The sequence below is a fragment of the Merops nubicus genome, unplaced genomic scaffold (genome assembly GCF_000691845.1).
Source record: "Merops nubicus isolate BGI_N331 unplaced genomic scaffold, ASM69184v1 scaffold3646, whole genome shotgun sequence".
Lineage (NCBI taxonomy): Eukaryota > Metazoa > Chordata > Aves > Coraciiformes > Meropidae > Merops > Merops nubicus.
In genome coordinates this window covers 6,984-25,059 of record NW_008612753.1, presented here as the reverse complement: position 1 = coordinate 25,059, position 18,076 = coordinate 6,984, and the positions used below count along the sequence as shown (strand labels likewise).

At 36.9% G+C, this 18,076-nt stretch overlaps 1 protein-coding gene across 1 annotated transcript in view; it reads right to left on the bottom strand.

Annotated features, from left to right (window-relative positions):
- Positions 1-17,843, bottom strand: part of AHR (aryl hydrocarbon receptor) — a 50,279-nt gene extending 32,436 nt beyond the window's left edge. The window contains exon 1 of the mRNA XM_008941626.1: positions 17,662-17,843. The gene's annotated coding sequence lies outside the window, so the exon portion shown is untranslated. The remainder of the gene's footprint in view (positions 1-17,661) is intronic.
- Between the last annotated feature and the right edge of the window lie 233 nt (positions 17,844-18,076).

Below are 18,076 nucleotides of genomic sequence, written 5' to 3'. Positions count from 1 at the left end.
CTTACAGTACGAAAGAAGGAAGTGCAACATGACAATTTTTTGGAAATCTATATGCATCTCCCCTACCACCTTGTACATCGCCATTTTTGTAACAAAACTGCCAATCATAATTTAAGGAATTAATTTTGCCGTCCCATATAATACAACACCTTAGTTTACAAAAGAAAATACAAGAATGTTTCTCTGTCAGAAACAAAAACTTCTTAGAAGATGTCTGATAGCACTTACATACAAATAAATTTTGCATATAATTTATAAATTCTGAAGTTCAGTTTCAGATATCTGCATTCCAAATGGGTATAAAGTTGAATGATCCTCATTCTTACAGCGAAACACAAGTAATAAGATGGAAACAAGTGCAATGGTCCAAGGAAGGAAGGGTTTGATTTGTGAAGGTAAGACAGCCATCAAATGGTGCACTCAGCTTGCTTTCCCATCTGAAAGTGGACAGCAGTGGAAAGTAGCTCTACAACTTGGGTAGCATTAGCAGAGGATGTATTTGCCTTGAAGCTATGATAGTTCACAGCATATGGTGTTCACGTAAAACAAAACCATGCTTCTTTAATATGGCAAGCAGACCATTGCAACTCAACATCCACAGCCATGCATGTTCATCCACTGCTGCAGAGCTCAACTGCCAACACGAGCTGGAAGCCCAAATGAAATTTAATAAAACTTATTTAGTAACATCAGCTGCAACGTCCCGATTTTGTAAGCTTGCTTTACAGATACTAAAGACCTGCAAATATTAAATGTCACCGAATCCAACAGTACATTTATCATCAAAGAGAGCAGACGACAACCACTACTATCTTTTCCTACAAATGTTAACATTCCACAAACAGCTCTTAACTCTCTCTGATCCAAACACATTTAATTAAAACAACTAGACTGTGCAAAGCTGCTGGAAAAGTTAGTGATTTAAGTTATTCTACCACTTTAGGAAAAGTGAAATGAGACTGCACTATCTCCAGTTTTGTGGCACATCGTTGTATCAACTGCTTAGCAAAAAATAAATTTGTCCTCCTAAAAGCAGACCTGACTGGTCTCTCATGTACGTTTAAACACAAGTTCACATGCAATAGGGACTTAAAACCACATTAGTGGTGATGACTGCACTAGTGCGTGACTAGAGGAAGGTACCAACCTGTACAAAACTAAACGAGCAGGTGGGATAGACAGTCTGTTTTGCACAAAGCATATCCAAACCCCTAAGACGGACCTGATCTCAATCTATCCCATAAAAGACAAAATTGTCAGGCATTCCTTCTCCAGGATAGCCTGGCTTTCTGGGGCAGAGAAAAAGTTACCATATTGCTATGAACTTTCCTAACTTACTTCTAGCTTTAGCGACAGAAGTTATTTCAAAAGTAATGTCTGTAGTGTAAGATTTGTTTTCCTGCCCTTCAAGCATGGAAAGTTGTAAAAACTACCAATACTTGCCTCTCTTCTCAAACATAACTTTCATAATTTAAGGGTAAATTATAAATAAACTAGACAGAGTTTAGCAATGCATCTCTTAAGAAAAGAACTATGGGTGTTTAGTTAGTACTGTAGTAAGTTACAACTTTCTGCTTTCATATACTAAATAGCATTTCCATTCTTAGAACCTAGTGCCAAAAATTCCACTATTTCATTCCAAACATTTAGCATTATTACATCAACTATGCACATGTAAATATATAGCTGCCAGCTTTGCAGAATAAATTCAAGTGACAAAATACTTGACATCAAACCTGTTCCCTGGAAGCAACTTACCTGGCAAGTGAACAAGCAAAAGCTTCTGCTATAAACACTTCATGCTGCTGATAAACCCAAAATTCAAATTTGGGTATTACAGCTGATTACAACTTTCATTGTTGTGTGATATAAAAATACAAAAATAATCAGCTTGTATAAAATTATTTATTCTTTGCATCTCCTAGCTCCATTTATCTTATGGAACTTCCTTATACAGAGGCTTTAAGAGTGGCAATTCATCTTTAATTTTGAGAAACATACAGTCCTTTATCACATTAGGAAAGGAGACAGCAACATTTGTTTTCAGAAGTACATGGGAAAAGTGACACCGTAGCACTGCTGTATTTAAACTTACTGCATCAGCTAACAATTCACCAGGTTAAGATTCATTTTTCAGTTACCAGAAATTACACAAGTATCACTCCAGTGTAAATCAGTTAAGGCTATTGTCAATGTCTTGAGAGGAAGAGAGTTTAGTCTATGGCCTTAATATATATATCTAAATATATTCAATAGCCCATAATATGGATTTTTTTTTTAATTCCTATGTTGATTTTTGACAAAAACTTAGCATTTAATGAAGTGTTTCTAATGATGAAAACACAAACAAAAATATAAAGCTATTAAAATACAGAATTGATTCCCTAGACATCTCACAGATACTGCCAACTGAGCTATAGCCTCTGTTAAGCATTAAGTTTCTAATTAAGGAAGATGAAATCCTCCTGTGTCATAGCATGGTGGTAAAACTGAAAGCAATAATCTTGGCTGCGCACCTTCCCAGAGAACCTTCCACATACCTATAGGTCTGACATACACCAATGGTGTGATCTGCATTTTAAAAGTCCTTCAAACGTGGAGCTCAAATTCTTCATGCTAAAAAGGGTCCTAATAGCACCTACATGGTTCTTCCATCAGAGAAGGTGAACAGAAGACAGAATCTGGCCACGACATATAAAGCCAGGAAGCACGTAAATAAATACAAGACTTTTTCCCATCAGGGAAAGATCATGGAGCCCTAGAAGGATGCCTCTAAGAATCATTCCTATGTTTTACTCTGATCCTGAAAGGAATCTGACCCACTGTAGCCTTGGACACCACTACCAAATCATAAGGGAGACAGATCATCTCCCATACAATTTCATACAGATAAGACCCCATAAAGCTTCAAGCAGCACACAGACTCTGAATAGCACTGAAAGATTCTGCAAACGCCATTTTCTCCAAGACAGGTTTAAGGCATGAATATTTTCTGAACAGTTATAATCATCTAACAGTTTATCATTTGAATCTGCTCGATACTGCCTTCCCTCCCATTTCACTTCCATTTATGTTCCTTAATCAGGCAAGTTTCTCCAAGAGATTATGAGTTTCCTGGGAAAGTATAGGCAAAAATGAACATGGCTATGTTCCTTCCTAGGACACTTAGGAGTGGGAAAACAAGGTGATGGACTAAAACTGGAGAGCCTTAACTGGTACCACCAGTTAGTCACCAACAGCCACACATGAGACCTCAGAGGAAATCACAAGAAGACACCATCCCCACTCCTGCACTTCAGATAGTGCCCCTCTCCATTAAAAGACAGAATGAAAACTATTTACAAAATGTGATAGCCCTCCCAAAACCACATCTTTGGATACAGACATAGTAACTCATTTGAGCTATACTGTTCCAGGGACAAGATGCATTTCACAGTATAAGCTGCTCCTCAGCACTGTTCTCAGACCAGATGAAAGGAACTGAAGAAAGGAACTGAAAGCAAATGGCAGTATCACCACCAGATCTACTTTCCATAAGACAAACAGACCAGAATAAATTTCACATGTGATATAAAATGACAGCAGGGTAATTTCAAGTTGTGAGGTGTGGAATAGAAGCCTTTGCTAAGGTTGTCTCTCGAACACAGCCATGGTCCCTCATTTTATTCAAGTTTTTTTGTTGTATTCCTGTTTGGTTCTAATTCAGACAGATTCAATCCTGCAAGAAAAAAAAAACCAAACTTTTAAGATTCTTCCAGTGTTCTTGCACACAACAGGCAGAGCCTGATGTCATATCATTTTTAAAAATGGGCCTGTTCAAGCACTTTCTTCTGTTATTGGTATCTCTAATACTTTCTTCCCCTGTTAGAAAAGGCAGTGCAAGTATCACCACATTTTTTCACATTATTAGTAATCAAACTCTTCGCTTGAATTTTTTCCTATATACTTTACAATAGTTACTACAACATTTAACAAAATATTCTTCTTTGAAAGTCTAACTATGCTTTTAAAATTCTCATTTATATACACAGATTTGACAGCTCTGTCTCTTTTTTTCCAGATGTCATTTAATTCTCTGACCAAGGCACCCAATGTTTTTGTAGAAGTTTCCTCTGCTTTTACCCAGTCTTGGCACCAATTCCTTGTTTCTTTTTGTAACAATCTGTTTGCTGAAGAGGTCAAAAACACAACTGATCCATTTCATGCATTCCTCACTTCTTGAAACTTTCCCCCAATTTTTGATTCTCAACGTACCCTAAACCACATTTTACGAACAGGCAGCTCAGATCCACTTGGTGTTGGGTGATCTGCTTACACACACCCACCCACTCCCACAAATATTTTTTTTTCCTTTGCTGTCAAGGCCTTTTGTTGTTTATAAAAGTTAACCTTTACTGAACCTGTACAGAAAAACAAGATTGGGAGATTCCTAAGCCTGTTCTCACTAATGCAAGCACTTTCAATTAAGCAAGCAGAAGTCTGAGCAGGAAACCACTTTGCATAACCTAGCGCTCAGAAGTCCAGGCAATTTGCCATTTTTTTTTTTTTATCATTTTCTCAATCAGTATTTCTTTCTGTATCACTAACACAAAACTGTTAAAACAGCAAAAGAAGCACCATAACTTATAATGAACTGAAACTGTCTAGTAACCTTTTCTCCTGATATGGTTTGAAAAGTAAATGCCTATTTTGCTCTTGAACTCTTAAGCAAGTTAAATATTTAAGTGCTGGTTTTAAAACATTCTCAAAATATACAAATCAGACTAGATGCAATTGGAAAGTCTGTTGACAGTGTTCTGCTAAATTTTTTCCTAATTCAGCTCAAGTATACAAATCCCATAAGTTACAGCAGCAGTTTATCCTCAAAAATTTCTTGACAGAGATCTCTTACTTTTAGGTATCAAAAAGGCAGAAAAACATTCTAGTGCTAGACCCATTGAAACAGAGAAGTAGCATGAGCATCAGCAAACTAATGTCTGAGCTCTTAACAGTTTTCTCCTTCCTTCACAACAAATGTACAAACTGTTGGCTAAATCCTGCTTCTAAAGTCACAGCTGCTACAGTCTATAAAATTTACTGCTACTGAACAGTAAAGTTGTACTTAGCAACTATAGGAAAAATATGACCAACTGGGCTTTTTTTTCCCACATCTGTAGAATTAGTTCCATTTTCAATGCCCTGCATAGTATTCTAGTGCTCCATGTGAGCCATCAGAACAGGCACAGTTTATCAAGTTAGTTACATGGCAGCTGATGTTAAACAATCTTATTGGCTTACAGAAAAATGTGGGCTTCGTGCTTAGAGCAAAATGCTTTGCAAAAAGCAAGTTGCAGACTAACTAAATTCTTTTCACTACAGTATCACACCCATGTGGAGTCAGTGTTTCTTTAAAATGCAATACAGTAGGTATAGCACTCTTACACATAGATGAAGTCATGACACCAAAGAAAGACACTCACTAGTTTTAAAAGCACTTTGTAGAATGAAGACATTAGTTTCAAAGATTTGCCTAACATATACAGCATAATGTTCTAAAAACATGCTTTAAAACATTCACATAACCCAAGAACTTCAAGTTTAACTAGACTGCGTGTACTTTCCTCAATTTTCACAGGCTCCTCTATTTTGACCCATTCCCAAAATGCAGCTCAGCAAGCCCTGAACTGTTTGTTGAAGCAGACTGGTGTTCCTCTTAAGACTGCTAAAAGATTTAAATTAATTAAAAAAAATAAAAAATGCTCCTGCTAAAGATCGAAAAAAACACTATAGACCACTGAGTTGCTCGCAGTATAGATTAAAACCAGCCCAAGCTCTACTGCACAGGATAGCTGAACTCAATTTTTTTGCATGTTCTTAACCTTTTAGTGTTTCTTTTTAAAGAAAGATCAACAGCATTATTAGGTGTGGAATGTTAAGTGTTTATGCAGTAGTCGACCTTAAATGGGGGGCATACCTTCAGTTGCCACAATGTGGTACTTAACACACTATGTTTTCTTAAGTAGAAGGAAAAACCAACAACTAAGTTGCAGGTGTTTTTTTTTTTTTTTTTTTTTTTTTTTTTTTTTTTTTTTTTGTGGGTTTGGATTTTTTTTACCCTCCTTAAGTGACTAAGTGATGCTGAACTTAGTTCAGTGTGCTAATTAATCACTCCAGAAACACCTCACTAAGTCAACATGTGCCTACCTCGAGAGTTCAGTCATTGCACTTGGAAGAGTCAAGTCTTTGTTCACACTAACACTTGCACCACTGAAAGCAGATGTTCCCAAACTGTGCTACACAAGACACACTAAAGTTATTTTGTGTGTGTGACTGGTGTTAGGAGCCACCACTCCTGAGCTGGGCAGGGGAGAGGTGGGTGGGGAAAAAAAAAAAAAAAAAAAAAAAAAAAAAAAAAAAAAAAAAAAAACAAAAACAAAAACGCTGTTGCAACCACCATGAAATAAAATTGCATTTCCTTGAAGCCTACAAGCATGTGTGTGCTTCTTGCTCAGAATACCCCACCAGGCTCCCAGAGAATGTAAAAGAGAGAGAACAAGATTTATATGGGAGCTGAAAGGCAAGCAGCCATTTTTGAGAGGAAGAAGTAGGCAGAAGGTTAGAGGACCATGAAGCATAGGATCAGGAATAAACTATAATGTCTTTGTCCAAGGGGGTCAATGGTATCTATATGCTGTCTGGGAATTTCTCAGCAGAAATACATCAGTGGGAGTTAGCCCCAACATACAGTAGAGCCTGCAGCTGAAAAAAAAAGAAATACCCTGAAGAATGTACATGACAACTACAATGCAGCAAAACAGCAATTAGCATGCAGTGCTTTTACAGCTAGCCAGTGGTACCTAGACACCCAATGCTAGAATTTTATTTTATTTTTACTTTATTTATTCAGGAATTTATTTTTATTTTTAAACTTACATAGGAAATATAACTTGACCTTTGTTTTTATCATTTATTTCAAAACGCAAAAGTAAATCTGACGAAACATAGAGTTATTCAAGTGTCTCAACTCTCACTTTGGCTTTGAAGCTCAACAACCACGTACCAAACCATAAACTGCTTGTGGTTTCAAGACTTCAAGGCAATAAACTCTTGTTCCATAACTATCACAGAAGTGAGAGTCACCTGATGAATCACCTAACCATATCCTAGCAAATCTGCATTTCTTCTGAGGTATTTCCCGTTCAGTTGCTTATCTGGGCATATCTTGATTCTACAGGAAAAAGTCAGCAAGAGATGCATGCTTGTAAACTGTAATTTACATTCAGACCTATCAATATCGTACCACTTTAGACAAAAAGGGGAGGGAAAAAAGCCTTCTGATTTTTTTTTTTTTTTTTTTTGACTTTTCATCTCTTTCCTCAAAGATTTAGTTTCTTGTGGAATAAGATCTATGGGAAGTTAGGTCTAAATGCACAGAGATAATGATCTATCAACAGTTTTGGTTTTTTAAACCTCTAGTTCCTAAACAGAAGTTTTCTCTTCCTATAACCTCACTTTTCCATAAATTAAAACAATGCAGAAAGTTTATATGCATAAAACTAATCAGACATTACATATTGCTTAAAAATTATGATGAATTTGTTATGCTTTTGATTTGTAGAGAAGACACATTAATACCAAATACAAAGTGACAGTTAATACCATAGATTTTAATTAAATCACTGATTCTGAAACAAAGAAAGTCTTCACTAAGAAAATAACACAACAAAAAAAAAAAATCAAATTAGCTGTTCTTTCAGATTTTGATATCAATAGGCATTTTTTACTATAAAGGCTAGGAATCTAAAGTGATTTTAAAATTCCCTTTACAGTTCATTTATTTTATTACTTATCAGTTTTAATGACGACTTGATCTCACTCAAGCCCGGACCTGGTACTTACTGACTAACTGAATTTTTTTTGTTTGTTTTTGTTTTGTTTTTCTTCTCATACTGAAACAATGCCTTAAATTTGGCTTCACCCAACTGATAGCTCAGCAGCACAATAAGAGATTTTTTCCCTGGAGAATTTCTCCATGATTTTAATTGCAAAAAGGGAACAATCAATTACATTCCATGTATGAAACAGGACTGTTTATTCAACTAGTAAAATCCCACGTCAAGTTCTGCTACTATTACATTAAAAGGGTATGGAGGTAAGTTTGGAAGGCTTCTTTGCAGTAGCATTCAAGTCCAGCCCTTGCTGTATAAGGATATTAATGAACAGGTACTTCCTAACAGAAATGTTTCTTGTCTAAATTGAGGAAAAAACACATACATTCCCCCCAAAATGATGAAACGGTCTTTTTATGCCAACTCAAAACTTTTCAGCAATTTAACAGAAGACTTTCTGCAATGACTGAAGCATAGCAAAGGCATCGCATGATCTTTGGGAGGGTTACTTCCTCTCCATCCCAAGACTGTCTTTTCTCTACTTGGGATATGGGACGTATTCCCAGCTTACTGTACTGTCAAGGCCCTTGGATGTATCCTGTCAAAGCTACATGCATGTTCTCAGTCTGAAAGATGACTCCTTCCTGTCCCTTGCAGAAACCTCTACTCACACCCTGCACTACACAAGTTGCCACTGAGGTCAACAGAGTTAGACCTCAATCGTACTGCACAGAGAACAGGAATGGATCAATTGAGCCAGAACTGGAGAATCTTAACTAACCAGCCTGGTGATATGGAAGCAATGCGAGTCAACATTAAAAACCTTATTGAAGTCAAAAGGAAAAATATCCACTGTCCTCCCACTATCCACAAAACCAGGCGTCCTTCATAAAAGGCAATCAGGTTTGTCAGGCATCATTTGCCCACAGTCTAGAGATAAGACTGGTATTCTCACAGGTCAAAAGCTGAGTAAGAACTTCTTAACTAAGGCAGTAGCCATTTCACAGTAGTACACCAATGTTACAAGAAACACTGAGGGATTCAGGGTAGCTGACACTCCTAACACTGAATGTAAATAATTGGAGTTATTCCAGTAGAGAATTCGCAGTCAGCTAATACACCTTGAAACCAACAGAGGAAAGGGAGACGCTTCAGCAATACACATGCCGATACATTCCTAAAAAACTTAGAGGCAAAGGGCTCAAACCCTTCCTGCAGGAGAGCATAAGCCTTGTGTTCTACTTTGAAACACCGATGAGTGCATGAAGAGGGGCAACTTTTTTCCCCTTATGCATCACTAGGTAGAACTCATTAGTATATACGTCACCCGATTAGCCCAACTGATCATAAAATCATATTTGCATTGCTATCCTTCTGAAGGATCAGCTACCAAACACAAAATTGTATATATTAGGCTCCACCTGTCTACAAAGTTTCCAATTAAATAGGTCAAAAAGCCATATTAACAAAAGTCTCCAGTATCAGTGTCTTGCATGACACCAGACGCATTTCGACACCCTTTAATGTGATCAAACCAACAGCCTGGTCTCTGTTAAGATATTACATATAGCAACATACAGAGCATGACAGTATCAAAGCAACATTACCAGCAGTTGTGAGGACAAGAAATAAAGACTGGGATTGCTTGTTATAGGCATGTCTCCTACCATCATCTGATAAAAGTCCACCAAACAACAAATAGTGTAAGCAAGGAGGAGACTGGGGGCTACCCTTATTTCCTCCAAACATGCAAAATACTCATGTGGCACATTGAAAAAAAAAAAATCCATAAAGGAAATACATCATTTTTCAGTTTGTAACTCTGATGTAGCCACCAAGAAGCAAAAATTAATTCACTGAAACTGAACACCTCAGTACAACAAGCTAGTGTTTCCTGCTGGCCCGCAGGAATTGTACTGCTGAAGGAGTGACAACACAGTCTGATGGGGCGGTCAGATTTGACCAGCTAGGCCATGGACTTGCTCCAGTACATTCCTATTTTATGTAATGAGTTAGAATTTGTCCTGAGGGGCCAAATATGTACGTCTTTCTGCTTATTAGATGTTATATGATGCCACGCATAAAGTGTGCAGTACCAAGCAATTCAAAAGGCACATGGGTTGAATTTCAAGAGGCAATTATTCAGTGGGAAAAAATGAGCATCTCCTTGTTCATTTTCAAAGTTTTGCATGCATCACTGAAGGCAACTAATTCCTATTTGTATGTCCCCTTTAATGTTCACAGCTGTCAAACAACAAAATCTACATTTTCTTAAGGCAACTTCAGATAACTGCACCCCAGTTCTTACAGTTTACTTCATTTAAGTTTCTAGAATAATTAGGTAAATTTATCACTAACGTGTCTTGTTAAAACTTATGGCTTGGACAGTCCATCACTGCACTGAGGTGCAGGAACTCCTAGGACGCTTTTCCCATAAAAAAAAAAAAATTATCAATACATCACCTGAAACTCTGAAGAGCACTTTCGAAATTTCTTATTTCTTTTACCTTTTTCATATTCTCTTAAATATAAATTATTAACTAATCCACCATTAAAACTGAGCCCTGGCAACTAGAATTAGCTTCTAGTTTGATTTCCAAAATGATTCACAAAGCAATCACTCTAGTTAGTGTGCTAGCAAAGCATGTATGGAGAAGAATCCATTTTAAACAGAGCTAAAGTTTTTGCTTACTTGGGAAAAATAAACAGTGTTATAACTGCCTAACACTATAAACATCTACAGAGCTCAATCATACAAGCAAGTCTTATTTCCTTATCAGAATACAGATAAAGTCAAACAGAAAGAACTAGGACACTTCTCCTATCAACAAGCACACACAGTAGGAAAACTGTTGAGTCCTAATGGCACACACAGCATTAAAGCTATTCCTGTATCAATAGATTTATTTGTCCAAAATTTTAAAGTGTATTCATACTGAAGTCTTAAATTTCCAGGACATATTTTTAAGGTTGTAGTCAAGCAAACTATACTTGTGCAAATTCAAGTGGATGAATCACAAAGCCCATGGAAGACAGATGTTGACAGCCTGGTGCTACCTCTAATAATACTTCTCAGTTCAAGCTGTCTTTGGAGGAGCGATCAACAGTTACTGTGGTCTGTCTAATCAAAACAGAAAACTCCAAATCTTCAAGTTCTACAGTATAGTAATAAAAATGTCAACAAAAACTGAAGATTTGGAATACAGTGTCAGAGAAGCAGCAGTACTTCCTGAGGCCTGGCTTTTTATCTTGCTAGCCATTTTGAATGGGTTTGAATAACCTTAACAATGTCAATCTCCAAAACACTTATATGGTTGTTTTTTATATGATTTTATCAAATGATAAATTATATTTTAAGGTCTGATCTTCCAAATGAGAGAATAGTCACTGCAACAGATATCCAGAGCAAAGCTCAGAACAATATGCTTAAAAACTAATCTCCCTATTAGCAAGGGCTCTAAAGAAACATTCTGCATACTGGGATGGGTTTTCAAGAAATTTACAACAGCTTTGTGAAATGAAGGGGCTCCTACACTATCTTTCCATATGTCTTTGATTAAATAATACATATAGGACAGAGAAGACAACATAACCTTTTACTTCTCTTCTTTGCAAAAGGATTTCTAACAACGATTAACGTTAATCACTGAAATACGACAGCGCAACAGGAAAAAAATATCCAAAGAATACATTAACTATCAGTATTTGTATCTGGTTTCTCCTCTTTATCCTACAAATATATTGACATATTAAGCTCTCACTCTGACAAAATTGGCAATGTTTTCTATTTGAGGTATATTAAAAGTCACATGTTAAATCCACAGGGGTATAGGCTGCTGTAACTGCACGACATGCCTAGTGACACAGCACTCCTAAAAATAAAATGTTTCTGAGCAAGCTAAGAATGAGCATGTAACAGTGAAAACACGCATATTTTGAGATTTAAGGTGATGTCACAGCTACATGGCTCTAATCATCATTTTTGAGGATCAGAATTTAGGACTTCAAAGCCTAAATCCCTACTTATGTTCTGTTACGTAAAATACAGGCTAAAATAGCCATAGCAGACAGCCACAAATGCTCAGTATGTATCTCAGGACATCGGGGGGGGGGGGGGGAGGGTGAGGCACTGGGGACAGACAAATACAGCAGTGCAAAAGAAAAAGCATGGATTAGGAAAAAACTTCAGTGGTGCAACAGACTGATACTGAAATGACCACACAATTCCAAGGCTTACATTTTGTAATATTTTGGACTGGCGCCAGGGGGAAGACAGTACAAAAGGAAATATAGCTGGTTTATTCAGGGGATTTTTCAGTTTATTTTTTTCCTCCAACATTCAGGTAAGATTCAAAGCAGCTCATTCAAAAATGAATCCATATGCACGGTAGAAATATTGAATACAGAAAAGCTAATTAGTGAGAACAATGTAGCTTTCAAGGCTGGAAACCAAGCAAATTTAAATCTAAATAATATTTTAATAGGATGACATATCTGCTAGATGAATCGCCAAGAGATGTGGTGGATTTTCCATTTAACTTCTTCACATAAAAGTCAGATGGTGTTCTACAAAACCCACAATATCTCTCAAACTATGGGGTGTTTTCTACCTTGGTAGTACAAAAATGGCTCAAGACAGACATGTGAATCAGTTAAGACTAGCCTAGACCACCAGAAGCTGCAACAGATTCCTATATGGCATCAACATAAACACTTGAAAGCAGTAAGTGCAGCCTGACTACACTGCTCCACCCTGGAGGGCTTTAGCTTTTTCTGACGTGGGAGTCAGAAATATCTATGTATGCAGTGAAAGAGGGTAACATGAAAGGGAAGTTACACTTTCAATAAATACACACTGAAGGCTGAATTAGACTAACAAGGCAGGTAAATGCAGCAACAGTCTCATACAAAAGTAAATCAGGTCAGATCTGCTCTATTACCCTGGCCTTGGCAGGTTGAGTTTTAATTGGCTGTTTTTTCTATGTTCAGGTTTGTCCAGACCACCACTGAAAGCTTGGCCAAAAGGCTGTCTATATCCACTGGACTGCAGATACATTGCATCCCTTCTCAATGTGGCAGAAAAGTACATTGTCACCCCCTCTGTCCGTTTTTTTCCATCTGTACATCCTATCTTAAGCTATGCTCTCCAGAGCAGGAACCACATGCAGTGTGTTCTCTCCAATACACAGTATAATAGGACAGCAGGCATTCACAGGAAAAGAAAAAATAATATTCTTTGATATAATGTATATTTGATGACAATGGGTTCACTGCAAATTTAAGCTATGTTATGTCAAGGAATGTCTGTTAATTATATTACAAAGTAAAATTAGGCAATGCAAACTTGCTGGAAAAAAAAAATTGTTAATTATTTTGTTATTGCTAGGCTTGCCAGAATCACTTGCCTACAACATAAGAAACCAATTCTAAAGTTTAGTAGAAACTTTACTCTGTAATTGCAGAATTCTGTCCAATGAGCAAGAGGGAAGAAACCCACATACTTGAAACCACAGGAATTCTTAGTGAAATGGATGAATGGGTAATTAATAAGCAGCATGTTCAATTTTGTTTCTAATGTATCGAGATACACATGCATGCACAGCTACTTAATTTTCATTCAAGCTTCTTAATTCTCAGTATACCTTTAAAGGGAAAAATCATGCCCTTAACATTGAAAAAAAAAAAAAAAAAAAAAAATCATACAAACCTTACTTTCATCCCCTTAATATAAGTGCTTCACCAGAACCCTGTGAAGCCTCATTATGTACGTTGTTCCTTACTGCAGTGAAGTATTTAGATGATTATCAATCACATAAGGACCTAAGCTAGAGGCAAAAGGGGTTATTTTCTTTAGTATGCAGGGGTAGCACAAGCTATGCCTAAATGATCACCCAGTTGTGTTCCAGATGCTAAACTCACACTAACCTGCACCTACACAAAGGGTTGCTGTTCCATTTCCACTACATTTTTCACCACTGAATGCACACATGCACAGGCTCTTGGCATCAAAACCAAATGAAACACCAGGACAACATAAGAAGTATTTCTTTACTGTCAGCAGACACCTGCCTGATTTATCCTAGTCTTTTAAAAATAAAAAGCTTGCCTTAAGCCACTTTCAGAAAGTATCTTACATGTCCCAAATAAATACTCCAGTGGTGGTTTAAGCTAACCTGCCTGACTTTGAGGACTGTTAATCCACTTTATGCAGGCAGGTAGCACTGCACAGCAACACCACCTTAAATTGCTACTTAGCTTTGACTCAACATGCAAGAACTTTGACTTCATAATGAAAAAGACTTGACACATTATTTTAAGCCATTACTGAAACTTTCTTCTTGACTGCAAGGTCAAATTTTTATGTATAAGAGCATGCCAGAGTGCTTGACATGGGGATACAGAAAGCCTTCTGACAGCATGTGAAATTAAGACTTACCTGACCACAAAGAATTGCTGTACCTAAAGGGCAGTGACGCAGAAAGATTACTTAGCAGCACAACTTCACTAACAACCTACAACAATCAAAAAGAACTGCTTAATAGAATACAATCACCAACAGAAGAAAGTAAGATGTTTTCAAGTTGTGGAAGAGGGGGGCAAAAAAAAAGCTACACCTATTTCCTGTGACCTGAAATATGGTAAGCATGCAGAAGTCTACCACATTTCAGTCAACACTATGGAAAAAATCATCCATCTTCAGCTCTGAAGACAATTCTGCACCAACTTAATAACTGGAGCCGGGGAAAAGTTTGTTTCATTTTTTTTTTATATATAAACTTAGTTTTTAATGCAAAAACAAAAACCTTGTAGACATCTAAGTGTGGTACTGATGTAGCTTCTTGAGATGTCTTGCACAAAACTGTTCTTTTTTCCCCACAGACTTCCTCCTTCAGAAAACAGACATTCACTCTGGATTATTTAAACTTGGAAAAATGCAAGTGTTTTCTTTGAAAAAATATCTATTGTTTCAGCAAAAATTTGGGTTTCCTTTCAAGCAAGATCATATGATTACGCGTTTATATTTTACTTTCCGCAGGAATTTACACACCCCCCCATTGGCATCCTGTTATTCATTTGGCGTTTCCCTTGACTTCAGCATGCTATGGTAATGAAGTGGACCTGTTCCCTCAGTCTCGGCACTCAAGGTGACACTCAGTGCTCAGGCTTGGCATTTGTCAGATTTATCCTGTAGAGCTTTCTGCATACACCTAACTACACAAAACGTTACTTCAGAACAACAGTTCTATGAGAGGCGCTAGGTAGATCAGGAAACTCTAACCCTAGGGTTTTCAGGGCATTTTTGTAAATTCTGCACTTCAAAGCATTAATTGCTTTTTTGGAGGGTAAGTTTCAATTGAAATAGATTCCATGTTATTTAGTCACATTAAAACAGTATAAATGACCCTGTTTTCAGTAATGGATCTATCATGGTCATAGATCAGTTACTCCTGTCTTCACTTTAGTCATTGACATTAGACTTTAAACATCTTCAGACAGATACTGATTACTAACTTAACTTGTAATCCTACAGTTCAAAAGTCTGAAAAGTAGCAAAATTACTTTTTTTGCTAAAAAAGGTTAAGCAGCTTCTACTGAAGGTATAAATTAAGCTTGCTTCATCTTACACTGTTCAAAATGTCTTGCACAAGATAAGCAACATCAAATTATCTTTTCACATTTACTAGAGTTTTTTGTTTTATGGAGACAACATGAAAAATATTCTGTTGTAATGCATCTACTACATGCTCTTACTTGTTGTTTGAAAAGTCCTTTGCTATGAGGCAGATAAAAATTCTGCTATTTAATCCATTATAACACAGTTAAATATCCTACATTCTGCAGCTGTGGTGCAGTACAGTAACATTAGCTGCATGTTTCTTTGATGTGGATAACATCCTAACAGGGTGCTACTCTGGTGAAAACACAGGTTAAGTTTGCTTCACTTCTGGATCCACAGTAGTTAAATTGCAACCTGAAATGCAAATATAACTTCTTTGCCACTAACACACATCTAATTCATCACCACTCTAAACAGCTGAAAGCCACCTTCATGTTCAAATTAGAAAAGCTACCAAATTTTGGTGTGAAGTCCTTGTGGTTGTCTCTCTACAGCTGAAGCCATGAATTTTTTTCCTATACAGAAATCACAGCCCTGAACCCCTTTATTCCAGAACTGTCAAGTGCAAATTGTCTGGGGCTGGGATGGGTGAAAAACAATTCATTGCATCATCATCACACTCAAGCAATTAATTGCATGAGAAATTTAAATTTCTATTTTTACTCTAAGGCAAAAAAACTTGTAATCTTGCATTTGTTTCAGAATATGTAGGTTTTTTTAAAGTTTCATTGAGAATTGAACCTTCTCTTCATTTTGCCAAGACAGCACACACAAGTGCAATAATTTGTTTCAGGGCAGTCGACTTTAGATAACATCTCACAAAGACTATGATGAAACTGACATGACAAGAGAACTCTTTCAATTCATGGGAGCAAATATTTTCATTTGATAAAAACCACTGCCAGAAATATTTGACCAATTCCAGCCTTGAGTAGATCCTATACTAAAAATTGTCCTGAACAAGCACAGAAACTAAGACACATATGTATATATCCTTCAAGCAATAAAACCCAGTGTATAGATTTTTCAGTATTACTAACTGAAAACAAATGTTCTGTATTCCTGCAGGAAAAAGTGTAACTATCTTAGGCAGTTACGTGTCTTCAGTCCTTTCATCCATGGTAAGGAGTCACTATTAAGAGGGTGAAACACTGAACTTTAAAATGATGAGGACAGAGGTTATTTTAATGTCAAAAAAAACTTAGTAAAAAAAAAAAATCCTGCAATCTACTATCAACTCCATTGCAAGCAAGATTCTTTTACCACAGCTGACCAACATAATTCCATCTGCAGTATAATATTGTAAAACTTCACTGACTGATTTTTTTTGTAAAGGGACAATTAAATATTTAAAATTATTAAAAATTTAGATACCATCTCCCTGCTGTATTCCAGCAGTGAAAAGGACCACACTATTTCTGTTTTTGAAGAAACTGGCACAAAGCCAGCCATCACATCTCACCCTACATAACAGCTCAAGTAGTGAAGGAGAGAGGTGGGACTCCTTGACCAGCTCCAAGCTAATGAAAGAACACGTGCTTCTGGCCCGATTACTACTCCAAGCACTGCTGGATTATTTACCTTTGCCAGAACTCCAGTCAGTGAAAATCTGCCCACACAAATGGAAAACTTTAGCAGTCATCTTAACGCCTCATGCCCTGCCTTAATCAGGGCTTGAACACAGGGAAGACCTTGCCTCTATTTATTCACAAGTCACCTTTGCAATAAGCTATAGGAAGGGGCACTAGTAATTTTTTTCTATCAAAGTCATTTCTGATGCATCCTTAAGCAAAACATACAGTTGAGAGGAAGTCATATAATATGTTTTGAACAGTAATAGTTTTATGAAGGTGACTTTCAGGGTGGGGAGGGGAGCTCTGAAGAATCTTTGAAAGTCTAAGGAAAAGGACTGAAAGACTTATTAAGGGCAATATTACTTCCAAATGAAAAGTTTGAAAGCCTGGTGATTTAAGTGAAATACAAGTAGTTACGTTTGGTTTTTAAGAAGCTGGAAAGCTTACGCTATACAGTTGTATTGTATATACCCACACAACTGGACATTCCATTAAACAGAAATAAATTTAACAGTTTTAGTTACTTAAAACACCTGAAACCGACATACAGTATGAACAGAATTTTACAAGCAGCTCAAAGCAAAATAAATTCAACACTTACCATCAAAAAAACTTTTGGCTCGCAGGTAGCTGACGCTAAGCCTAAGCACAGACAGCTTATCCAGTTTGGCAATAACATCTTGAGGGAAAGGCAGAAGGCTTGCCAGGCGGTCCAGCTCTGCATTCAGGCGGTCCCTGTGTCTCTTGGACGGGTTGGACTTGACTCCTTCAGCTGGGGATGGCTTTACTCTGTGGCAGAAAACCCAAGCACAATACAAATATAAGTTCCTTCTCAAAATGAAGGTAAATGTTTGCCAAACTTAAAGTTTAAAAGACAATTTGTAATGTTAACAAGTGAAACATTTTTCCCCAAGTGACTTCTGTTTCCCACTGGAAAAAAAAAAAAAAAAAAAATGCATCTAAGCTGGTTTAACTCCCCCTTCAACACATACTGTTAAATGAAGCAGTTAAAGCCA